The following is a 26740-nucleotide window of genomic DNA, read 5'->3' as shown; positions in this document are numbered from 1 at the left end:
CTAGGTTACCCTAGTGGACGAGTGTTGTCTCGTGAGGGTTTGCAGTGAAGTTACCCACAAACTTCATCAGTCAGGGATTTCCAATTTTTAACTCAAAATTTGAAAAAGTATTACTGTATGAACTTAGAATTGCAAGGACAATAAAGACTTATTGCTATCATATTTAAGCAGACTCTAACTCAAGTTTCATTACTCCCCATCTATCTGCTAACAAGTCAAGAATGTAGTGAGGTGCAAGATAGTATCATATAAATGAGTGGCTTTCACTTACTTCCAACATGATCACTTCAATTTTCAAGACTTTCTAGAGTTAAATGGTAATGAACACCCCAGATTTATTTATTTATTTATTTATTTTATTTTTATTTTTTTTTAAATGAAAAGAAGAATGACTTGTGCAATATCTAGCCTTATTAAGCTTTCTAGCTAACCCATGTAGCGAGTGTTAGGCCAATGACTCCCGATCCAGATGGCTTAGGGCACTAGGTGTAGAGACACCCTAACAGGCTTAATAACTCAAGTTAACTAGGCTTCAAGGCCAAATTAGTCACTCCGAGTTTAATCTCAATCATCTCACCTTTTTACGCGAACACTCGCTGCTTGCCAGGCAAGAGGCCCGGTTACTCAGTGAGAAGACTTAAAATAAACTCATTATTTTTATTTTATTTTATCTTTCTTTTTTTTCTTTTTTTTTCTTTTTTTTTTGATTAGGATGTTCATCACACATATAACTTTAAATTATCCCGAAGATTAAAAGTATTCATATTAGTTGCAAGTATACATACCCCACTATTCATATGCTTACGTGTTGGTGCTAAATCATCTTGTAACATGTTAGCAGAAGATAGGTGGGACAAAAACTCAAGCTAGAACTGCTATCATATTCCTTAACTTAAAGCTATTGTCAAAGCAATTCCTAGTTTGTACAGCCAAAAAGATTAGAGTTTGAGTTAAAAATTTGAACTCCTTTTTTTTTAATTTTAAATTTTTTTTTTTGGCATAAAAAATCAAAAATATTCTCACCCCCATACCTAAATCTAACATTGTCCTCAATGTTAAAGAGAATTTAAAACAGTAATAGGATAGAGGAGAAGTTACCTGATATGGGTGGATAAAGTGACAATTGGGGCCAAAAACCCCCAAACCTGCATGTTAGTAATTTTTTTTTTTTAGAAGATATTTATATGTTGGGTTGCCTCCCAAGAGCGCTAAGTTTTATGTCTTCAGCCAGACAAAATGTAAATCTCTCTTTTTTTTCAACCATTATCTAAGAATGATTTTGGAAGAGTCCGATGAAGAACAGTCGGCTGATGACAATCTATGCTCATAAGGGGAACAGAACTAAGAGGCGCATGCTTGACCCCTTCCTCGGAATGGGCAAGGTAAGCTTCTAAAGGGTCCTTATTATAGTTTGTAAGAAAGTCTCCTGAACCAGACTTTCAATCATGTCAACTTCATTGATTTCTTTGTCGTCTGGTGGTTGTTTACTTATGTTGAAGACATTAAGCTCGACTTTCATGTTGCCAAAAGATAACTTCAGCATCCCATTTCGACAGTTGATCACAGCATTTGCTGTGGCTAAGAAAGGTCTACCTAAAATTATAGGTGTGTGACTATCTGGATGTATTGCAGGTTCAGTCTCAAGGATAACGAAGTCCACAGGATAGTAAAACTCATTTACTTTCACTATTACATCCTCTACAATCCCCTTGGGGTACTTCACTGTCCTATCTGCTAAGGAAAGGGTAATATTTGTAGGCTTTAATTCCTCCAAACCTAATTTTTGGTACACATAGTAGGGAAGTAGGTTTACACTGGCTCCTAAATCTAATAGAGCTCTTTGGATGATCGTCTCTCCTATTTTTATTTCAATAGTTGGGCAACCAGGGTCTTTGAATTTCGGGGCAATCTGTTGTTGAATGAGAGATGAGGCTTGTGCAGCCATAACAGCTTGCCTAGGAATACTTGTTTTTCTTTTGACCGTGGTGAGGTCTTTCAAGAATTTTGTATAGGAGGAAATTTGTCTTATGGCATCGAGAAAAGGTATATTTATTTGAACAGTTTTAAAGACTTCCATGATTTCATCAAAGTTAGATTGTTTCTTGGAGTCCTGAAGTCTACTGGGAAAGGGAACCTTGGGTTTGTATGTTTCTATGGGTTCTTCCCTTTTTTCCGGTTTGTCCTGTTCTTGACCCCTCTTCTGAATAGGATTCTTATCGGATTCAGTTTTATTTTCTTTTTCATTTTCAGGAAGTTGGACTTTATTGTCCACTTGCTTGCCAGACCTTAAAGTGGTAATTGCCTGGACTTCATAGGTCGGATTTCCATTAGAATTGATTTGATACTGACCTATCTGACCTTGATTTTGTTGTCTACTAGGGTTAGGCACTGGTTGACTAGGTAGTTCACCTTTCTTCCTATCCCCTAGAGAGTTAGCTATTTGGCTCAGACTAACCTCAAGTTTTGCAATTGCTTGCGCATGGAATTGGTTAGTCTGGGCTTGGGCTGTATTGGTCTGTTGTTGTTGCTTGATAAAATCTTGTTGTTGTTTCATCATATTAGCCATCATGGTTTCTAATTGTGAAGGTTGCTGTGGGATAGGGGCATTATAAGGCGGTACAGATGGAACCAAAGGTTGGTTCATTTGTGGTGGACCTATCCTGGAGAAGTTGTTCTGATAACCTGGTGGACCACCTTGATGCTGAATAGGTTCATTTTGCTTGTATGAGAAATTTGGGTGGAACCTATTATCAGGGTGGTAAACTGGGCTGAACGAGTTGGGAGTGGGCTTCTTAAAGGCACTATATGAATTTAGAGCATTCGCTTGCTCAGCCTTAATGTTGGATAAACTAGGACAACACTCCACTAGATGCTCAGAACTATTACACAAGATACATAAACTATGTGACTCGTGATCCACTTTCATGATGGGATTCAACTCTTTATATGAACTCGAGCTAGTGGAAACAGTGAAAGCATCAAACTTTTTGCTTAAGTTGTTCATTCCAGTCACCAGATTGGACATGACATTTGATGAGAGCACAAAAGTGCGATCTAAGTACCAATTAACTTAGCCTAATGCTAGCAAAATAATGAAAATAATAGGTGTTAACATTTACATGATTAAATATTTTACCCTTAGCACTTATTATAATTTTTATCATTATATAAATTCATCTCTTCCCAGCTGCAGAATAGAGCCCAGATTCAGCCGTTCATAAGCACTTCAGCATCCTTGCCGTGTCCGTGAGCCACATCAGCCCTCTCAAGACCCGTCCGCGTCTCAGGATCCGTGATCAAATCATGCCACGATCAGCCTTTCTCCCAGCTCTTGGAACCTGCGATCAAGTGTTTCTCTCGTGCGTCCACGAAGCATTCAGCATCCCGAGTCCAACATCCGGCCGTCCGTGGCGATTCCACCGCGCCCCAGCGCGTGTGATCAGCTCTCAGCCGTCCACCTCTTCTCAGCGATTTGCCCATGAAGCTTCTCCCAGCGTGCGACTCCTCATCCCGTGTCCATGTGATCAGCTCCCAGCGTCCACGTGTTCAGCCAAGAGCCAGCAAAGATCCCGCTTCATCCGCATGTTACCAGCTGCGATCAACTGTTCATGATCAACCTCCCAGCCCGCGGAATTCACGATCAGATCTCCCTGATTCCCGACTTCATCCCAGCATGCCACGTTCGTCCGAGTGCAGCTCATCATCCCGCGAACATCATCCGAATCCTAGCATCAATCCTCCGCATCCCATGCTTCCGAATCGGATCTGTGAAGCCTTCCAGCATCCCCAGATCTTCCACGGCGTCTGCGGGCCAGCATCCATTCCCAATCTCAGCTTTCGTCCGCTTCTTTCGCGTCCGATTTCATCCGTTCGCATCCCAAGCTCCACAGCGACCGAAGATCCCGCATCCAAGCATCCGTTGGCGATTGAGAGAGCCCAAGCTTCCGATCCATCTGCGCTCCACGCGTCCTAGCCGTCTGTGATGGTTTCAAGCTTCACCCGTCCGCGTCTTTCGCTTCCGCGTCCATCCGAGTCCCAGCAAAATCCCAGCCGTCCGTGCCCTCTCCTCTCCACGTGCGATCAGGGAATCCAGCGTTATCATTAGGGCTCGGGGGGATCTATATAAGGAGGGCCCTCTCGGCTGTGAAGGGAGGAGCTCTCATTTGAAAACAAAGAAAAAAAACAGAGAAAGAGAGAAACAGGGGAGCCCCTATTTCCGAAAATAAAAAGGAAAAAAAAAAGAGGAAGAGGAATGGGGGAGTTCCTTTTATGTTTATGGCCGGCTAATTTCTTAGGGAGGGAGAAGGATGAACCTTTGATGTATTGCTCTTTGAAGTAAACTCTAAACTTTTGCTTTCAATGGTTTATATTTATTAATATGTTTTTGATCCATGCATAGTTATTTCGTAGATAGTTCTTAAATGGATTATGATTATTGATATATGGATTGCTTTAGTATTTGATTCGTCGTAGACGTAGAAAGCACGACGAATGCTTAGAAATTGAGTTCATATGTTCATGAAACATATACCATGATTAGATCTATCCTACCACTAATCTTTAATCAAGAACCATAGAGTTTATTCCTTGGATGCAATATCATCAAGGGGGATTCCAGATCCCTACCATCTTTATTTCGTTGAATTTTGTTTATTATTCTTTGCATTTAATTTCTGAAAATCAAAGCATCATTTTAATCCACAAATTTATTGAATTGATTAATCTAAAATTATACTAAATAATCTCACATATATTTCGTTCCCTGAGGATTCGACCTCGGACTCCCGAGAATTTATTACTTGTGCGATTCTCCTGCACTTGGGAGAACAATTTTATTTTTGCATCAAGTTTTTGGCACCGTTGCCGGAGAGCGGCTGATTTATTAGTATAATTTTTAGATTTAATTAGTACTTTAGTAGTTAGTCTTTTTGTTTCGAAAAAGAAAAAAAAAAATCTTTACTACTGTTTTTTTTATTCCCTGCATAGTCTGCATCAAACTCTGATATCTGAGTAATCCACCGTCTGATTGCACTCAAATTTCGTAGGCTGCTGTAGGACACATGTTTCTTTTATCTGAACGGTCTGATTGATATTCTGATACTTTTACGACCATTAAATTAATATAAACGTTGCTGCTGTCTGTTTTGAATTTTCTGCATTTAATTTTTTTTTTTTTTAGAATCAGAATTTTATTGTTATCATATCTCATTAACCTTTGTTGCTAATTGAAATTTTTTTTTTTAAAAAAAAACTTTAAGAAAAGATCAAGGGTGATCATTTATTAAAAAAAAAACATAAAAATTTAATTAAATTTTGTATGCTAGGTTGGAATAGGGACAACACTGGGCGTTTGAATCGAAAAACTTTTGACAATTCATCAGATCATATTACTAAAACTCTTTCGCAAAATCTCAGATCTGGTGAGATGGCTGATGATGATGTAGGAAGTCACCATGGTAATGAAGGTAGACCCCCAGTTATGACACTTCGACAATACTTACATCCCACTAGGACTAGTCAACCTTCATGCATGATTATTCCTGAAAATGTAGGACACTTTGAAATCAAACCAGGAGTAATTCAATTGCTGCCAAAGTATCATGGAATGGAATCCGAGAACCCTTATCTTCACCTTAAGAATTTTGAGGAAATTAGTATCACATTTAGAGTGCCAAATGTATCGGAAGATGTCCTTAAATTGACCTTGTTTCCTTTTTCTTTAAAGGATAAAGCCAAAACATGGCTGAACACCTTGAGACCTAGATCGCTAGGAACATGGCATGACATGCAAAGAGAATTCTTGAAAAAATTCTTTCCCGCACAAAGGACTAACTTTTTGAAAAGGCACATTAGTAATTTCCAACAAAAAGACCATGAAACATTTTATGAATGCTGGGAGAGATTTAAAGATTTGCTTCTCTCTTGTCCTCATCATGGGTTTGAAACATGGAGAACCATTAGTTTCTTTTACGAAGGATTGTCTCCACAGTTAAAACAATTTATAGAGACTATGTGCAATGGTCTATTTTTGGAAAAACAACCCGATGAGGCATGGGACTATTTAGACTCTCTCGCAGAGACTGCACAATTATGGGATACAGGGGATAGAGTGAATAAACCTTTGCCTAAGCCTACTAGCATTCCACACGGGGGCCTTTACAACCTTAATACTCAGGATGATATTCAAGCTAAAATGGCAGCCCTTACTAGGAAGGTAGAGGAAATTGAACTTAGAAGGATTGAACCCGTCAAGACCGTAGAACATAACAGCGAGTGTTGTAGGATTTGCGAGATGCCTGGCCATCTCATCACTGATTGCCCCACAATACCCGCATTCAAGGAAGTCTTGCACGATCAGGCCAATGTTATGAATACCTATCAAAAATCTTTCAATAATCCTTTTTCGGGTACTTACAACCCTGGATGGAAGAACCATCCAAATTTTAGGTGGAGGAATGACCAACCTCAACAAGTATATAACCCAACTCCTCCACCTCCGCAACCTCATTATGCACACCCACCCCCTCAAAAATCCAGTCTCGAAGAAACTTTGCAATCTTTCATGCAAGGTCAAGCCAAAATCAATGATGAATTAAGAAATCAACTGACAACGCTGACCACTGTTTTAAGTGCTCAAGAGAAGGGTAAGCTACCAGCTCAACCACAACCTAACCCTCAAGTCTACGGCGGTAGCAATGCATCATCTTCAACTTTGCATAAAGAACAAGCGAAGAGTATAATAACTTTGCGAAGTGGAAAGATTATTGACCGACCAGTCCCAGAACAAACTCAAGCCATACCTGATTCTGACCCTTTAAAGACAAAAGAAAAGGATAATGAAGAAACTGAAGCACCAACATCTACTAAAAAAATTGAATGTCCTTTTCCTGCACCATTTCCACAAAGATTAAAGCCCTTGCAAAAGCTTGAACCAAACTCTGAAATTCTTGAGCTTTTTAAGCAAGTAAAAATCAATGTACCTCTTCTTGATGCAATAAAACAAGTGCCTTCCTATGCAAAATTTTTAAAAGATTTGTGCACTGTCAAGCGTCGTTTAAATGTCAAGAAGAAGGCATTTCTGGCTGAAAATGTGAGTGCAATTTTACAGCATAACATTCTTCCTAAATATAAGGATCCAGGTTGCCCAACTATCTCGTGCATCATTGGCAATTTTAGGATTGAGCGAGCATTGCTAGATTTAGGAGCGAGTGTGAACTTGTTGCCATATACGGTATATGAGCAACTCGGGTTGGGTGAGTTAAAGCCAACAACTGTGACCTTACAATTAGCTGACAGGTCAGTGAAGGTCCCTAGAGGGATTATCGAAGATGTGTTGGTCCAAGTAGACAAGTTCTATTTTCCTGTTGATTTTATCGTACTGGACACACATCCGGCTTCCAATTCACCATCTCAGATTCCGGTCATCTTAGGACGCCCATTCCTTGCAACTTCTAATGCATTGATCAATTGTAGGAATGGTGTCATGAAGCTTTCTTTTGGAAATATGACCTTGGAACTGAACGTCTTTAGTATAGGTAAACAACCCAGTGATCATGAAGAAAGTAAAGAAGTTGAATGGGTTGAAACCATTGCGGAAGAATATTTGTTAAAAGAAACATTTACTGAATCGGCCAACAATGGTTTAATAGATTGGTGTTCTGAAGGTACTGCTAATGATGTGGTCCCACCTGGTTTAGATAATTCGGATGTTATGATGGTCAATGGGTGGAGACCGAGAATAGAGGAATTTGAACATTTGCCATCTCGAGGAACAAAGATAGTACCATCCCATGAACAAGCACCTAAGCTCGAGTTGAAACCTTTACCGAAGGAACTCAAGTATGCCTTTCTTGGATCCGATGACACTTTTCCTATAATCATCTCATCTGATCTTGATCATGCCCAAGAAAGAAAATTACTTGGTGTTCTAAAGAATCATAAAGGAGCTTTAGGGTGGTCTATTGCAGACTTGAAGGGGATTAGCCCTTTAATTTGCACGAACCGGATATATTTGGAGGACAATGCCAAAAATACAAGGCAGATGCAACGCAGGTTGAATCCTACGATGAGAGATGTGGTTAAAGCAGAAGTCCTCAAGTTGCTTGACGTGGGTATTATTTACCCAATTTTCGATAGCAAGTGGGTAAGTCCTACTCAAGTCGTGCCCAAAAAAGCAGGTCTGACGGTAGTCAAAAATGAGCAGGGTGAGTTAGTCCCGACTCGTGTCCCCCCGAGTTGGCGCATGTGTGTTGACTATCGAAAATTGAATTTGGTCACTAGGAAAGATCACTTTCCCTTACCCTTCCTAGACCAAGTTTTGGAAAGAGTTGCAGGACATAAGTTTTATTGTTTTCTCGATGGCTATTCCGGATACTACCAAATCGAGATTTCACCAGAAGATCAAGAGAAGACTACTTTCACTTGTCCTTTTGGTACATTCGCTTTCCGTCGGATGCCGTTCGGGTTATGTAATGCACCTGCAACATTTCAAAGATGCATGCTCAGTATTTTTGAAGACATGAACGAGAAGTTTTTGGAAGTGTTCATGGATGATTTTTCTATTTTTGGCAATTCTTTTGATAATTGTTTACTACATTTACAAGCTGTCTTAGCTCGGTGTATAGAAAAGAACCTGATACTGAATTGGGAGAAATGCCACTTCATGGTGCCAAAGGGAATTATCCTAGGACATATTGTTTCATCGAAGGGCATGGAAGTTGATAGAGCTAAGATTGACTTAATCGCCAAGCTACCTGCACCCAAGACGGTTAGAGATGTTAGATCATTTTTGGGTCATGCCGGATTTTATAGGAGGTTCATCAAGGACTTTAGTGTCATAGCCCGACCATTATGTAACCTCCTATCCCTTGATACACCGTTCAATTGGACTGAAACCTGTCAAGAGGCATTCGAAAAGTTGAAGTCTATGCTTAGCACTGCACCCATCGTGCGACCACCCGATTGGTCATTACCTTTTGAGATCATGTGCGATGCTAGTGACTATGCGATAGGAGCTGTCCTAGGACAACGCAAGGATAATAAGCCATATGTCATTTACTATGCAAGCAAAACTTTAAATGATGCTCAAATGAATTACACCACCACCGAAAAGGAATTGCTTGCAGTAGTATTTGCATTAGACAAATTTCGTTCTTATATCCTTGGTGCTCCTATTGTTATCTTTACAGATCATGCAGCGCTAAAATATTTACTGGATAAGAAAGAGGCTAAACCACGCTTAATACGATGGATTCTTTTACTCCAAGAATTTGACATCACTATCAAAGATAAAAAGGGAGTAGAGAATGTGGTTGCTGACCATTTATCACGGCTAGTTTTTAATGATTCGGTGCCACAGTTGCCCATCAAGGACTCGTTCCCTGAAGAGCAATTGTTTGCACTTTCTACTATGCCATGGTATGCTGATATTGTAAACTTTCTTGTCACTAACCGGATGCCGGAGCATTGGGGATCGAATGATAAGAATAATTTCTTGCGTGAAGTAAGAAATTATTATTATGATGCCCCCTATTTGTTCAAGTATTGCAATGATCAAATCTTTAGAAGATGCATACCGGATCATGAGATTCAAAGTGTACTCTCTTTTTGTCATGCCAGTGCTTGCGGAGGACACTTTGCATCTAAGAAAACAGCAGCTAAGGTGTTACAATGTGGTTTTTATTGGCCTACACTATTTAAAGATGCCCACGAGTTCTGTAGGACATGTGACCCATGTCAACGTATTGGAAGTTTAACTCGTAGGCAAATGATGCCTCTTCAGCCCATTACTGCTATTGAAATTTTTGACATGTGGGGCATGGATTTTATGGGCCCATTTCCACCGTCTTTTGGATATGAGTACATTTTAGTTGGTGTTGAGTATGTGTCCAAATGGGTAGAAGCTGTGCCTTGTCGAACAAATGACCACAAACCAGTTTTAAAATTTCTTAAAGAAAACATATTTTCTAGATTTGGGATGCCCAAGTTATAATTAGTGATGGGGGAAAACATTTCTGTAACAAACCTTTTGAGATCCTGTTACGAAAGTACGGTATCACTCATAGAATTGCAACTCCTTATCACCCGCAGACTAGTGGCCAAGTTGAGTTAGCTAATCGGGAGATTAAACGAATTTTAGAGAAAACGGTGAATCCATCACGCAAAGATTGGTCTTTAAAACTTTCTGACGCATTGTGGGCTTACCGTACGTCTTATAAAACTATTCTTGGTATGTCTCCGTATCGGCTAGTCTATGGAAAAGCATGTCATCTACCTGTTGAAATAGAGCATAAATCGTATTGGGCCATTAGAAAATTAAACTTTGAACTGTCAGATGCTGGTTTAGCCAGAAAAATACAACTAAGTGAGTTGAATGAAATTCGACGGGATGCATATGACAATGCTAGACTTTGTAAAGAACGAATGAAAATTAGGCATGATAAATTAATTCTAAGAAAATCTTTTGAACCTGCACAAAAAGTTCTTTGTTATGACTCTCGCTTACATCTGTTTCCTGGAAAGTTACGATCAAGATGGACAGGTCCTTTCATTGTAAAAACTGTTTTTCCACACGGGGCAGTTGAAATTGAAAATCCACAGGATGGCACAATTTTTAAGGTAAATGGACAAAGATTAAAACCTTTTCTTGAGAATTTTGCAGATGAAGAGGACTCCTTTCCCTTGGAGGAGCCTTCTTATGACTGAGCATGACGGCCAAGGTACGTGTATATTAGTTAGAATTAAATTTTTTTTCTTTTATTTCTAGTTTTCTTCTTATTTTGTTGGTCTTCTTTTCTGGAAATCAACAGCTCAAGGTATTCTTCTTCTCTCTATTATTTTCTCTATTGTCTCTCATATATAGTTTTCTTACATTTTTTTTACATTGAGGACAATGCAATGTTTAAGTTGGGGGGAGGAAAATATTTTGATCAAAAAAAAAAAAAAAAAACTTGTTTTTGCAATTGATTTATTCTATTACTTTCTTTTCTGAGCAAATGCACATGTATTTTCATATTGAGTGTGTGCAACTATTAAGGCAAGGAACACATGCATACTATGACTGATCAGAGACCTATTATTAGATCCCCACACGTGTACTTAATGACAATAGGGAGGCCTCAGGAGTTCATATTTGTTAACTGCATTTTTGTTAGCCTTATCCATAAAAGAAGTATGAGTATCCTTGTTCGTACCATAAGGTTCAGGATTTGGTTTTCACATAAAGATAGAGGTTGAATATCCCGACTAGATTACTTAGGTGCCTTATGATCCGACCTTGGTTGACCTATAGTCACGATGCAGTCACATATATAATAAAAATATTTATATGGTTCAGTCTACCATTTCTTTTCTTGCATAATTATTATTCAAAAAAAAAAAAACTTATGATGACAAGTCTGGCCTCATGGCGTAGTCTGGTTCGAGTAATTAAGTCCGAGGGGTGTTTCACCTAATGTCTTGAGCCAACTGGATCGGGGGTCATTGACTGAAAGCTCGCTATATGGACCTTACTAGAGCCTAATGGGGTTGGATAGCTGTAGTTGTCATGTGTATTGAAAAAAAATTTATATATATATATATATGAAATGAAATAAAAATAAGCATGCATGAGTTAGTTAGGCTAAACCTAGCGACATGTGGTAATGGCTGGTTTGACTCCATTGTATTGGACCTCTGTGTACCCGGGTTGTTTAGTTGAGATTGATAGCTCTTTCTTTACATGCGAACCATTCTTGACAAATTTAGACAACATGTGATATTCTGAAAATTTGATGGATCAGGTTCTAATAAAGTGTAGAAAACATTTGTGGACTTGAGTAGTGCACCTAAAACTCAGGCGGTGCTCTGTTGTGGTGGAGATATTAGTACTCTGAGAAAGTCATGCGGTTTGATGCACACTACACTTTTATATTTCCTTGCCTTGACAGTTGCCATGCTTGAAAATATATATCAATTAATTACATGTGTATTAGCTTAAGATTTATTTCATATTTCTATTAGAATCTCATGTCATATCATTCATAATGTTTGTGGGTAGCATCCCTGAAAACCCTCACGAGACAACACTCGTCCACTAGGGTAACCTAGGGGTTTAACGGCTTGTTGCACGTGCTAAGTGCAATCGTGATTCCTACGAAAGTGAGTATTTATCTTAATTTTATGCAATTAGTTCTAATAAAACATCAAAGGATCAACCAACACCTTTTGCACTCTCATTTTATTATCTGCTCGTTAATTGCTAGAGACTAGCAATAAGCTAGTTGGGGGGTGTGATGAGAGCACAAAAGTGCGATCTAAGTACCAATTAACTTAGCCTAATGCTAGTAAAATAATGAAAATAATAGGTGTTAACATTTACATGATTAAATATTTTACCCTTAGCACTTATTATAATTTTTATCATTATATAAATTCATCTCTTCCCAGCTGCAGAACAGAGCCCAGATTCAGCCGTTCATAAGCACTTCAGCATCCTTGTCGTGTCCGTGAGCCACATCAGCCCTCTCAAGACCCGTCCGCGTCTCAGGATCCGTGATCAAATCATGCCGCGATCAGTCTTTCTCCCAGCTCTTGGAACCTGCGATCAAGTGTTTCTCTCGTGCGTCCACGAAGCATTCAGCGTCCCGAGTCCAACATCCGGCCGTCCGTGGCGATTCCACCGCGCCCCAGCGCGTGTGATCAGCTCTCAGCCGTCCACCTCTTCTCAGCGATTTGCCCATGAAGCTTCTCCCAGCGTGCGACTCCTCATCCCGTGTCCATGTGATCAGCTCCCAGCGTCCACGTGTTCAGCCAAGAGCCAGCAAAGATCCCGCTTCATCCGCATGTTACCAGCTGTGATCAACTGTTCATGATCAACCTCCCAGCCCGCGGAATTCACGATCAGATCTCCCTGATTCCCGACTTCATCCCAGCATGCCACGTTCGTCCGAGTGCAGCTCATCATCCCGCGAACATCATCCGAATCCTAGCATCAATCCTCCGCATCCCATGCTTCCGAATCGGATCTGTGAAGCCTTCCAGCATCCCCAGATCTTCCACGGCGTCCGCGGGACAGCATCCATTCCCAATCTCAGCTTCCGTCCACTTCTTTCGCGTCCGAGTTCATCCGTTCGCATCCCAAGCTCCACAGCGACCGAAGATCCCGCATCCAAGCATCCGTTGGCGATTGAGAGAGCCCAAGCTTCCGATCCATCTGCGCTCCACGCGTCCTAGCCGTCTGTGATGGTTTCAAGCTTCACCCGTCCGCGTCTTTCGCTTCCGCGTCCATCCGAGTCCCAGCAAAATCCCAGCCGTCCGTGCCCTCTCCTCTCCACGTGCGATCAGGGAATCCAGCGTTATCATTAGGGCTCGGGGGGATCTATATAAGGAGGGCCCTCTCGACTGTGAAGGGAGGAGCTCTCATTTGAAAACAAAGAAAAAAAACAGAGAAAGAGAGAAACAGGGGAGCCCCTGTTTCCGAAAATAAAAAGGAAAAAAAAAAGAGGAAGAGGAACAGGGGAGTTCCTTTTATGTTTATGGCCGGCTAATTTCTTAGGGAGGGAGAAGGATGAACCTTTGATGTATTGCTCTTTGAAGTAAACTCTAAACTTTTGCTTTCAATGGTTTATATTTATTAATATATTTTTGATCCATGCATAGTTATTTCGTAGATAGTTCTTAAATGGATTATGATTATTGATATATGGATTGCTTTAGTATTTGATTCGTCGTAGACGTAGAAAGCATGACGAATGCTTAGAAATTGAGTTCATATGTTCATGAAACATATACCATGATTAGATCTATCCTACCACTAATCTTTAATCAAGAACCATAGAGTTTATTCCTTGGATGCAATATCATCAAGGGGGATTCCAGATCCCTACCATCTTTATTTCATTGAATTTTGTTTATTATTCTTTGCATTTAATTTCTGAAAATCAAAGCATCATTTTAATCCACAAATTTATTGAATTGATTAATCTAAAATTATACTAAATAATCTCACATATATTTCGTTTCCTGAGGATTCGACCTCGGACTCCCGAGAATTTACTACTTGTGCGATTCTCCTGCACTTGGGAGAACAATTTTATTTTTGCATCAACATTTTTGAGTTCTGGGTCTGCTTTCATTTCATAATTATCTGGTTTTCTAGACCCGAACTCATCTCTATTTACTTCCTCACCATAGCTACTCCAATTTTGGGCGTTCTCGGCTAGGTCAACAAGAAATTCATAGGCTTGATCCGGGGTTTGGTCCATGAACCTACCTTTGTGCATGGACTCGATCATGTTTCTATATGCCGGAGGTAGTCCTTTATAAAAGAAATGTACTAGATCAGCCTTGTCAAGCCCATGGTGCGGGCACTTGACCAAAAGATCATGGAATCTTTCCCAAAGTTGGAAAAATTTCTCCTCAGATTTTTCTCTAAAAGTTCTGATGGCATCTTTAATTTTTTCAGTTTTTACCATGGGATAGAACTTAGCCATGAACTTCCTAGATAGTTGTTCCCAAGATGTGATAGAATTTAAAGCAAGGGAATACAGCCATGCAGCGGCACGATCCTCTAGAGTCATGGGAAATAATCTTAATTTAATACCCTCTTCATCTAAATTTTGATTTCTAAACGTTTGACAGATTGTCAAAAATTTGTTTAGATGAATGTAGGGTTGTTCACTCTCGAACCCATGAAACTTGGGTAACATGTTTATTGTTGCAGCCCGAATCTCGAATTGGGCTGCATTATTAATTGGTAATACTATGCAAGTAGGGGGACTAGCGGATGCGGGTGCGAATAACTCATTCAAAGTTCTAATGTGTTCACCCATTGTAGAGATTGACAGTTGGTTTACAGCTCGCAAGTTGTGATGAAAAGTTCTGTCAATCTCAGGATCAAATGGGGTTAACTTATCCCTTAATGACCTTCTACCATGCATACATTATCAACACTTCATTAGATTTGACTCCTACAATGAACGAAATCCTAAAAGAAGAGAAGGGCTAGACACAGATGACCACAACCAACACCACACAACAATTTGACCCTATTAGTCTTAGAACTAAGTGAGGTTTAGTAGCTTCTTAAATCTAGTTGCACAGAGATGTATCAGGTTAAAAAGTTCCTGAAATTCTTTCCTAGATTAGACAGCTCCTAATCTCCCTTTCAGATTAAGCTTGAGCTTACCAGTTAAGCAATCTAGTAATCAGTGACCAGGAAAGTCCCGGGGTGTGTGGTGGTGCCAGAAGGGATACACCGATACCACAATACCCGTAACAGTTCTCACTGTTGTAAAACTTTCCTAGACATCACCAATTACTAATTTCTCACTGGAGTGGCTTTTAGCCGCTTCTTTCCAAGAGCCTAATTGAGCTCGAAAACCCTAAGGCCAACGTCTAATTTGATTTTAATTTAATTTGGCTTAGGATAAGTATGCAAGGTGGTGATTTTTGGGCTAAGGACAGGTAATGACTTCCCGACCTTATCTTTTTAATGGGTTTTGCCCTTAATTACTTTATGCAAATGCTTAATACTAAATGCAGCAAATAATCAATATTTTTTTTTTAAAGTTTATGCAATGTCATTAGGTTGTATTGATTAAATGAGCAAGCAAATTTTTTTTTTATTTTTTTTATAATTTTTATAATTTTTTTTATTTTTTATTTTTTATATTTTTTTTATTATTTTTTATATAACAATAACTTGAATGTAAACTAAACACAATTCTTATGCGTCAGTCAATCTCCGAATGCCCGTTGAATAAGCTCTGGAGATTACTCCGTTTACTTGAACACAATTTTTTATTGTTGACCCCCTAATGGATTTTGATGAATACAAAATACTAGAGTATAATTCCATTTATCTTAACAATTTACTTGAGGATTTCATGTGTTTAATTAAAAATATTGTTAAAAAATGTCTAGGCAAGTTTCCATAATTTTTATGAATTTATTGAAGAATTTTTGAGATGAAGAAAACAGATCAGGGACAGCCGAGACGTCTCCGGTTTGTTCCAGAGACGTCTCTGGCACAAACAGGAAGAACTGGCACGTTTGGAGACGTCCCCGGCACCTGGCGAGGCGTCTCGCAGGGTCGGAGACGACTCTCTCAGAAGCGAAGTCGACTCTCTCAGTGGCGGCAGAAAGGCCGATTTCAAGAGATGCGCGCGAGCCGTCTCCACAGTACGCGGAGTCGTCCCCGCAAGTAAAAGCTGAGTTTCCGAGTCGTCCTCAGAGAGTGCGGAGTCGACTCTCTCAGGGTATTCCAGAGGATGTCTTTTTCGGTGATAAGGCAGCGGAGACGTCTCCTGAAAGAGCGGAGTCGACTCTCTCAGAGAATTCCAGAAGACTTGTTTTTCGGAGATATAACGGCGGAGTCGTCCCCAAGGCAGCGGAGTCGTCCCCATGCAAAAAGCGCAAACAAGCCGAGACGTCCCCGTAAAGTGCCGAGGCGACCCTCTCAGAAAAACAGAAAAACAAGGATTCAAACCGTTCATCATCGGAGTCGTCCCCGTAAAGCGCCGAGTCGACCCCAAACAACGTCAAAAGTAAAATCTTACAGCCGAGACGTCTCGCGTTGAAGCGGAGACGTCTCCGAAGCGCCTGGGACGCGACTGACAACTTTTTCAGGTTTGGTTTGAATTTCAAACTTCCTTAACTTTATCTCTAACGGCTATATTTGCTTTTTGGGCTATAAAAGGGAGCTCTTAAGTGCTTTCCAACAACTTCTCACCAACCCAACACAAGATCATTCAAGAGAGAAGAAAGAAAAAGAGGTTCAAGGGAGTTAGTGCATTCAAGTGAAGAAATCAAGTGCCTTCAAGCTTTCCAAGTGATTTCGTGCTCAACTACTCTCTTCCGCTAGGCATTCAAAGCTCACATTCAAGCCAACGCGATCCACATCGGAAGAACCACCATTTCCCACGCTTCCAACGGCTAAAAGGGTTCTTCCGGGTTCTATTATTTCTCACTGTTTTATTTGCTTCTTGAGAGCTTTTAAATCCTTGTAAAACTTTTTCAATATTGTGCTTGTTCCAGTCAAGGGACTTGGAACAAGGGAAAGGCGTCCCAAGCCTAGATGAAATTGGGAGTTATAGGGTTCATTGTTAGCCCGGTGTAAAACAACGAGTTGGGTAGTGCACTCGCAAAACTACCGGACTGTAATCTTGGATTATAGTGGAAATTCCCAAAGGTGCTTTGGGGAGTGGATGTAGGAGCAGTGGAAGCTCCGAACCACTATAAAATCTTGTGTTTGCGATTGATTGTTCTCATACCTCTATCTTTACTTTAGTTCATACATTTGTGTGTTTTATTTTTAATTAGGCAAAAAGTTTTAAAACACCCAATTCACCCCCCTCTTGGGTGACCATCTCTGGGCAACACGTTAGGATACAATTTTTACATCCCAGAAGATCACAAAGTGTTTGTGAGCGGACATGCCATCTTCTTGGAAAAATAGTTTATCCTTGATAGAGGCAGTGGGAGAAAAATTGAGCTCGAAGAGAAAGTCTCTAAAGAGTGTTCGTCCGATTTCTGTTTACCTAAAAATATGCTAAACAGATCGTTGTTAGAACCGACAAACAAAGTTTAAATTAATTTTACTCTTACCTTTCCTACTCGAAGAATAGCGGTTGTAAGAGGTCGATCCACAGGGAGGCGATTGGAGTTGCTTAAAAATTAGAACGTTCACTCGGATTCAAAATCGATTTTTGAATAACTAAAGAAAAACATGATGTCGGGGATGATGATAGATTCTCTAATTTACCAGAGAATTTTTTTATTTAAAAATAATAAAAAGACAAGTACTTAGAAATTAAAGAGCATTTATAAATTCATGAAATGTTTAACTATTCAAAGAAAAATTTTGGCATAAATTAAAATAGATGAAAGCAAGTGCTAAGAAGATCAAAACCCTAGAACATAAATTGCATAAAGGAAAATAAGATGTATTGCATAAAAAGAAAAATTAAACGATTGCATAAAGAAAACAGAAATTTAACTAAACCTAGAACAAGGATTGCATGAAAGAAATTGATTGATTTCATAAAAAGGAATGATTACAAAAAGTAAAAAAATTGAAGATGAAGCCAAATGCTTCTTTCTTCTGCAAATAATAAAATAAAATACAATAAAGTTTCTTTTTCTCTCCCATGGTTAAACAACAACATAAACTAATACTTTTAATTTCTTTCTTCATCCCAAGAACAGAGCCTCCCCTGTTCCTTCTCCTTTGAACCAGCCGAGCTCCCACCTCCCTAGCCCTTGGCCTCCCACCGAGCGCCCCTCTCTTCTCCTCCCGTCCTCCTCTTATAGATCGCCGAAGACCGATGGATCCCGGGAGAGGAGGATGGCGCGTTCTGCGGTCGTGTGCGGGATCATGGCTGCAGCACGGCGGAAGCAGGGGCGGAGGAGGCTGGATCGGGAGCTGATGCACGTGGGATCGCTGGAAATCTGGGAGGATGACGTGGATCTGCCGTGGAGGAAAGCTTGGAGGTGTCATGGACGGTGAGATGAGGTGCTTCACGGGCGGCTGGGACGTTGATCATGGACTTGGGGCCGCGGGATCGACGGAATGGAGCTGGAACTCGGAAGGATTTGCCGGGATGGATCGCGGAGGCTTGATCCGTGGAGCTGGATACGGACGGGAGAAGAGGCGGATGTTGTGGGACCACTGGGAAGAGAAACGGGCGTGGAGAGGGCGGACGCCGGATGCTGCGATCACGGGAAGGAGATGGTACTGCATCACAGGCTGAAGAAAAGGTGCTTGATGGACGGGAGGAAGAAGACATGGTTGAGGCTGGGATTGGGTCGCAGACGGCTGGAGACGCGTTGGGAGGAGCCGGAATGGGTGATAACGTGGATCCGGGAAGATGGTGTGATTTTCTTTGCCCTGGGAGACACCAAGTTCCGTCCAATCAATCATATAGATAAAAAAAATAGTGTGATATGAAATTTGGCTTGTAGACGGATGGACTTAGTTCATCACGGGTCATCTGTTCTGACTGGAGGTCAATTGCAAGTCTTTCAAGTCATGGGTCACCCAGCACCTCATAGTTATGATATGGTCAAATTAGACTTGCCCAAAATTCTTTCCCAAAATCACAAAGAAATTGGACCCGATTCGGACCCGAACCCGACTCGGACCCGACCCGATGTTCAACCGGGTCGGATCTGGGAAGGGATCCTTTTGAAGTCAAATTTGTACTTAATGTGCATTTTATCTCTAATTTATGATAATCTGTGTCAAACCTAAATATAATATTAATCCAGTGAATTTATCATTATCGGTTAGCAATAACACTAATTTTAGTGACATGTAGGTCGCACTTTTGTGCTCTCATCAAAGAGCAACGAGCAATTGAGCCTAGTGAACCTATTCACATTGAGCCAATACATGAAGAACCTCGTCCACTTCGTAGATCCAGTAGGATCTCCCATCCTCCTGAAAGATACTTAAGTATGCTTACAGAGGAAATAGAGAAAGAGTTCCTCATGGGAGAAAGAGATCATAGTAATGATCCCAAGACCTACAACGAAGCGATGTTAGACATCGACTCTGAAAAATGGATGGATGCGATGAAGTCAGAAATAGATTCCATGCATTCCAACCAAGTATGGACCTTAGTAGATCCGCCTGAAGGTATAGTACCTATTGGGTGTAAATGGATCTACAAAAGAAAAATGGATTCGGATGGCAAGGTAGAGACCTATAAGGCAAGGTTGGTGGCAAAAGGTTATAATCAGCGCAAAGGCATTGACTATCAAGATACCTTTTCACCGGTAGCCATGCTGAAGTCCATTCAAACGTTGCTTGCCATTGCAACTTATCATTATTATGAGATATGACAGATGGATGTGAAAACTGCTTTTCTTAATGGATAACTTGAGGAGGATATCTGTATGGAACAGCCTCAGGGTTTCACTTCCAGTGATGGTGATCACAAGGTCTGCAAGTTGCAAAGATCCATTTATGGACTAAAGCAAGCATGTCGGAGTTGGAACACTCGTTTCGATGATGTGATCAAATCGTTTGATTTCATCAAGAATGAAGAGAAACCATGTGTGTACAAAAAGGTCAGTGGGAGGGCTATAGTATTCTTCGTATTGTACGTGGATGATATACTCCTAATTGGGAATGATATTTTCAGGCTCACATCGGTCAAGTTATGGCTGTCTAAGAAGTTCTCCATGAAAGATCTAGGTGAAGCATCTTATATTTTGGGGATTAAGGTGTATAGAGATAGATCTAAGAGGATGCTTGGCCTATCACAAAAAATGTACAAAGAGGAAGTGCTGATGGAAAACTCTAAGAGGGGATTGTTACCCCAAAGGCATGGGATAAATCTCTCCAAAAAGATGTGCCCCAAAACATCTGAAGAGATTCAGCGCTGAGTAGTATCTCTTATGCATCGGCAATAGAGAGCCTCATGTATGCCATGCTATGTACTCGACCTGATATAGCACATGCTGTGAGTGTCACGAGCAGATATCAGTCAAATCCAGGCGAGGAGCACTGGATAGCTGTGAAAAATATCCTTAAGTACTTGAGAAGGACTAAGGATATGTTTTTGATCTTTGGGGGAGGCACAGAGTTAAAGGTAGAAGGATATACTGATTCAGACTTCATGACTGCCCCTGATGATAGAAATGTTGGGAACCCGCCCATGCCGCTGATATTTCAAAAAAAATCAGATGGCAGCGGAAGGGGCATGCGCGGGATCAACCGTTCATCGCATGAACGTTGTTCAAGAAACCGTTCGTAGATAGATAAGAATTAAAACTTTTAGAACCTTTAGGAAGATCAGATCTTCACCTTGTGCGGGTAGATGATCACCGCAAACTGATGATCGTGGTTTTGGATGAAGGTTCGCTTGAAGCTGTTCAAGTGCCCGGCCTCTACGGGTATCCACACGAAGCAGGAACCGATCCAAGCTCTCTATCTCCCCGGGGTGCTAGCTCCCTTGCAGAGATAACTTTTGATGGCTGATGTCCTCCCTTTTAATCAACCCTTGATTGTGCTTGGGAGGAGGAAGAAGAAGGATGAAGAGATGAAGAGGATCAAAGCCCTTGGCAGCCTTCTTCTCTTCTCATGCGTTGAAGCCAAGGAAGAAGCCCAAGAGGAGGGAGACGCCTCCTCTTCTTTTCTCTTGCTGTTGGCGGGTGAAAACAAGAGGGGAGAAGGGTGGCCACAAGTTGGAGAGGAGGAGGGCTTCCACACATCATTAGGGCACCTCCTTTCAAAGCCTTTTAAAGGTATCTAGGGCTCCTATTTGGTTTAGTCCAAATCATGAATCAATTGAGTTCAATCTATGCTAGTCCTAATCCAATTAGAACTTGAATGAACCATGACTCAATTGAACTCTTCAATCCTAATCTAATTAGGAGTCATCTTGATTCATTGGATTAATAATTAATTGGGACTTAAGAAATCCTAATCCAATTAGGACTTGTTTAATTCTAGTCCTAATCCAATTAGGACTCTAATTTGAATTTGAAGTCCTAATCCGATTAGGACTCTAGGAATCCTACTCCAAGTAGGAATTCAAATTTAATTCAAAACTTCTAATCTAATTAGGATTATAGGAATCCTACTCCAAGTAGGAATCCTAGTCCTACTCCAAATAGGATTCCCAGTCCAAGTAGGAATCCCAGTCCAAGTAGGATTCCTAGTCCTAATCCAATTAGGACTCTACGAATCCTACTCCAAGTAGGACTCTTGTTTTAAGTCCAATTAATCAATTCCCTTTGTTCCTTCTTCAACTTATTATCAATCGAATTAATTACTTGTGATTCCTAATCATGATTCAACCATCAGATCGGTCAATGCCTCTAGTGTGTATGACCCCATAGGTTCTACTCTGACTGGTAGTAAGATATATTGTGATCTCTATCACAATATCATTGAAAACTCCTTTCAAGGGATTGAAACGATTCCAACTCTACTCATTAGGGTTTATCGATCATCGAGATAATCCCTGTGAGTCCCACCATCCACCAGTGACACCTAGCAGCATGTAGTGGCTACCCAGTAGAATAGAATGATGAACCTCTAGGTGCAGTTATCATGTGATATAGTCCTTCTATCGTGGATCCCTACAAGACGGAGGTCATGGATAACTCGTCAAACCCCTTCGTCTGTCATATGTCAAGATTTATTCGACTTAAGTTCGAGAGTGGAAAACTCTTTCTCCACTATGCATACTGCCCCGGCCGAGGTCTTACTAACTCAGTCTTATAAATCACATAGGATCTCTCCTTATCTATCAAGGTCGATAGATTCCTTGTAGATGCATACCCTACTCCTACAGTGAACTTACTGCAGCCAATCTACACTGCATGGACCCATATGGCTAGAGACCATGTATTTGTGCAGTCAAACTACAATAACCTCACTGTGAGTAGCCGAAGCATCGCAGGTTAAAGGACCAGTCACACTACTGCAACATCAAGCAAGTCACTGACGAGTGGATAGACATCCAAGGGACTTCTTGTGTTGGTCACGCTCAGTACCCTTGTTCTTAACAAGCACCTGCACTATTACTTCAGTGTCGCCACACTGTGGACTCGAGTCTCGTCCATCCATAAGAAAAGTAATCTATGCACTGATCTCATCGGATCGATCACCGTCATCGTGATGATCCACCGATCAGGAGCGTTCAGAAATTAATCACTAATGATACGTGGCTCAAATTCTCAACTCTTGAGAATATGCATCATCATCTTATTAATTTCTTGGACGATTCATAGACACAATAATAATATGAATGAAAAAGATGCCTTTCATTTATTCAATAATAATAAAGTCAAGTATAAATTATGTCCTAGAATTAATAATGTGTCAGCGAAAATTGGCTTCTAGGGCATACATCTAACAATCTCCCACTTGCACTAAAGCCAATCAGTCATATATCTTAGTCCCATCTTCTTAAGGTGGGCTTCAGTCTTTTGCTGACTTAGCTGCTTAGTGAACGGGTCTGCCACGTTATCCGCGGAGTCTACTCTCTGCACCTCTACATATTTCTTCTCAACATAGTCGCATATGAGGTGGAAGCGCCGCTCTATGTGCTTGGACTTCTGATGAGACCTTGGCTCCATAGCTTGTGCTATGGTGCCAATGTTATCGCAGTAAAGTGTTATGGCATCTAATGACATTACACCTAACTCTGCAATGAACTTTTAACCAGAAGGTTTCCACTGCACCCTTAGATACGGCTTAACATTCAGCTTCTAAGGTAGAATCTATAATGGTCGGTTGTTTGGAACTCTTCCAATTTACTGAACCACCATTGCACATATTCTGATGTAGACTTTCTATCATCAATATGTGTGCATCCTTCTACCTTCAACTCTGATCTTCTTCCAAAGATCAAGAACATGTCCTTAGTTCTTCTCAAGTACTTAAGACTGTTCTTCACAGCTATCCAGTGCTTTTTGCCTGGATCTGATATGCTCGTGACATTCATAGCATGTACTATATCAAGTCATGTACATAGCATGGCATACATGAGGCTCCCTATTGCTGATGCATAGGGGATCTTGCTCATGCGTTGAATCTCTTCAGATGTGTTGGGGCACATCTTCTTGGAGAGATTAATTCCATGCCTTAGGGGTAAGAGATCCCTTTTAGAGTTTTTCATACTGAATCTTTTCAGCACTTCCTCTATGTACATCTTCTGTGATAGGCCAAGCATCCTTTTAGATCTATCTCTATAGACCTTTATTCCCAAAATATAGGATGCTTCCCCAAGGTCTTTCATGGAGAACCTTTTTGACAACCAGACCTTGACCGAGGTTAGCATGAAAATATCATTCCCTATCAGGAGGATGTCGTCCACGTACAGTACGAGAAATACGACAGCGCTCCCACTAACCCTTTTGTAAACACACGGTTCCTCTTCGTTTATGATAAAATCAAACATTTTGATTGCGTCATCGAAACGAGTGTTCCAACTCCGAGATGCTTGCTTTAGTCCATAGATGGACCTTTGCAGCTTGCAGACCTTGTGATCTCCATCACTGGAAGTGAAACCCAAAGGCTGTTCCATATAGATATCTTCATCAAGATATCCATTCAGGAAAGCAGCTTTCACATCCATCTGTCAGATTTCATAATCATGAAATGCTGCAATGGCAAGCAATGTTCGGATGAATTTTAGCATGGCTACAGGTGAAAAGGTCTCCTGATAGTCAATGCCTTCGCACTGACTATACCCTTTCACCACAAGCCTTGCCTTATAGGTCTCTACCTCTCCATCCGAACCTATCTTCCTTTTGTAGATCCATTTGCATCCAATAGGTATAATACCTTCTGGTGGATCTACTAAGGTCCAGACTTGGTTGGAATGCATGGAGTCTAACTCTGACTTCATAGCTTCCAACCATTTCTCGGAATTGACATCAGATATCGCCTTGTTGTAGGTTTTGGGATCCTGTATGTGATCCCTATCTCCCACTAGGAACATTTCCTCGGTATCCTCTTCTAGTATACCTAAGTATCTATCGGGAGGATGGGAGACCCTACTAGATCTACGAGGTGGTCGAGGGACATCGTGTACTGGCTTTGTATGAATGGGTTCGATAGGATCCATGACTCGTTGCTTTTCAGAGACTTTCTCTTCAAGCTCAATTTTCCTCCCACTGTCTCTATCAAGGATAAACTGGTTTTCCAAGAAGATGGCGTGACGGTTCACAAACACATTGTGATCCTTTGAGACATAAAAATTGTATCCTAATGACTCTTTAGGATATCCTATAAAACGAGCACTTATGGTCCTAGCCTCTAGCTTGTCTGCCTGTAGTCTCTTGACGTGGGCCGGACATCCCCAAATCTTGAGATGACCAAGACTTGGTTTCTTACCATGTCATATCTCATATGGTGCGGTAGGAATGGACTTTAGAGGAAACTCTATTCAACAAGTAAATAGCTGAAAATAGGGCATCTATCTAAAGAAACAAGGGTAAATCAGTGAAGCTCATCATGGACTCGACCATATCAATAGAGTCTGATTCCTCCTCTCTAACACTCCATTGAGCTGAGGTGTACCAGGAGGAGTCCATTATGAAACTATACCATTCTCCTTGAGATAATCACGGAACTCTCCATTAAGGTATTCACTTCCTCGATCTGATCGAAGAACCTTAATGAGTTTTTGTGCTTATTTTTCTACTTCATATCTAAGCTTTTTGAACCTTTCAAAAGTTTCATTTTTGTGTCTCATACACATATCCATACCGTGAGTAATCATCGGTAAAATGAAGTAAAAAATTATAACCCCTAGCCTGCACATCGAATGGGCCACACACATCAGTGTGTACTAGGGTAAGTATTTCAGTGGACCTCCCTATGTCCTACAAAGGATAATTTGGCCATCTTTCCTTGAAGGCAGAATTCACAAATCAAATATGACTCGAAAGTCAATGAGCCCAAAAGCTCATGTTTCTCCAATTTGTTTATTTTGTCTTCTCCTATATGGCCAAGCCTGAGGTGCCATAAATACTTTAGATTTATCTCATTTTTGGATCTATTAGATCCTATGGTATTCACTGTTTGCTCAGATATATTCACAGATGCATCCATATGTATGTGATAGAGACTGTCAATCATAAAACCATTTTAAATCAATTTAATTTTCAAATAAATGGAACAGTAGTCTTATAAAAATCTTTCTGTGCTAAACAAGATATAGAAATCAAATTTCTGCTAGCAACAGGTAACAGTCCCTAAGTATCCTGAGCATATCTGACATACCTTCTGAAGGTCTGTCACCCTTCATGTTTTTATGCTTTCCATGTATGTAGGACAGTTCCTCTTCCAATGGCCGCCCATTATGCAATGGAAACACTTTTCCTTGCAATTGGCCTTTTTCTTGGAACTTCCTTACTTGGTGTTTTCTTAGTCTTCTGCTTCTTCGCAGGCTTCTTCTTCTTCCAAATAGACTCTCTCTTGGAATTAGAAACCAACTCGACAGCGAGAACGATGCCCCTTGAACTCTTCAAGGTCCCTAAGATAGTTACCAATTTATTTAACAATTCTGTTTTGGTGCTTACAATCTTGTTCATATGATAATTTACGATAAACTGTTCATATGAAGCTAGAAGGGATTGTGGGATCAAATTCATTTGCAATTCCTTGTGCATAATCATGCCGAGTTTCTCAAGCTTCTCTAAGTCCTTTATCATGGTCAAACCATGATCATGGACAGACTGCTCATCGTGCATCTTGGCTTTGAAGAGCCTTTTGGACACTTCAAACCGAGCTGCGTGACTCTGATCACCATACAACTCTTACAGGTGATTTAATATGTCCCTGGCAGTCTTCATGTTCTCATGCTGGCATTGTAATGCATTGGACATGGATGCCATTGTGCAGCACCTAACTTTATTGTCATTGTTCGTCCACTTAACAAGCGTCTTACGCTGATCAGTGATCGGACGGATTGGTAACATGGGGATTCTATGGTCTAGCGTATATCCGAATTTCTCATAATTCAAAACTATTTTTGAAATTTGCTGAGCCAATCTTTATAAGTGGGTTTGGTCAAACGGTTGTTCTATAGGATATGAGTTAAGAATCTAGAAGCTGACTTTATAATCCTTAGAGAGTAAAGATTCTAGTTAGACTTTTGTACTTGATCATCAATCTGTTCTAAGGTCTTTTAGATCAAATGTACCTCCCACTATTTTCTCGAATCCCTTACACTCCCCTGGTAAGTAAACGGAAATCCTATGCGACTAGGGTTTCTAGTGGGTACTGCGGTTCCAC

General features: G+C 40.6%; 1 pseudogene; it reads right to left on the bottom strand.

Moving 5' to 3' along the window:
- Positions 1 to 5842: 5842 nt before the first annotated feature.
- Positions 5843 to 5940, bottom strand: LOC120105587 (small nucleolar RNA R71; annotated as a pseudogene).
- Between the last annotated feature and the right edge of the window lie 20800 nt (positions 5941 to 26740).

Source organism: Phoenix dactylifera, chromosome 1 (genome assembly GCF_051530095.1).
Source record: "Phoenix dactylifera cultivar Ajwa chromosome 1, Ajwa_hap1_PhDact_Kaust_v1.1, whole genome shotgun sequence".
Classification (NCBI taxonomy): domain Eukaryota; kingdom Viridiplantae; phylum Streptophyta; class Magnoliopsida; order Arecales; family Arecaceae; genus Phoenix; species Phoenix dactylifera.
This window is presented reverse-complemented; position numbering and strand designations above follow the sequence as displayed.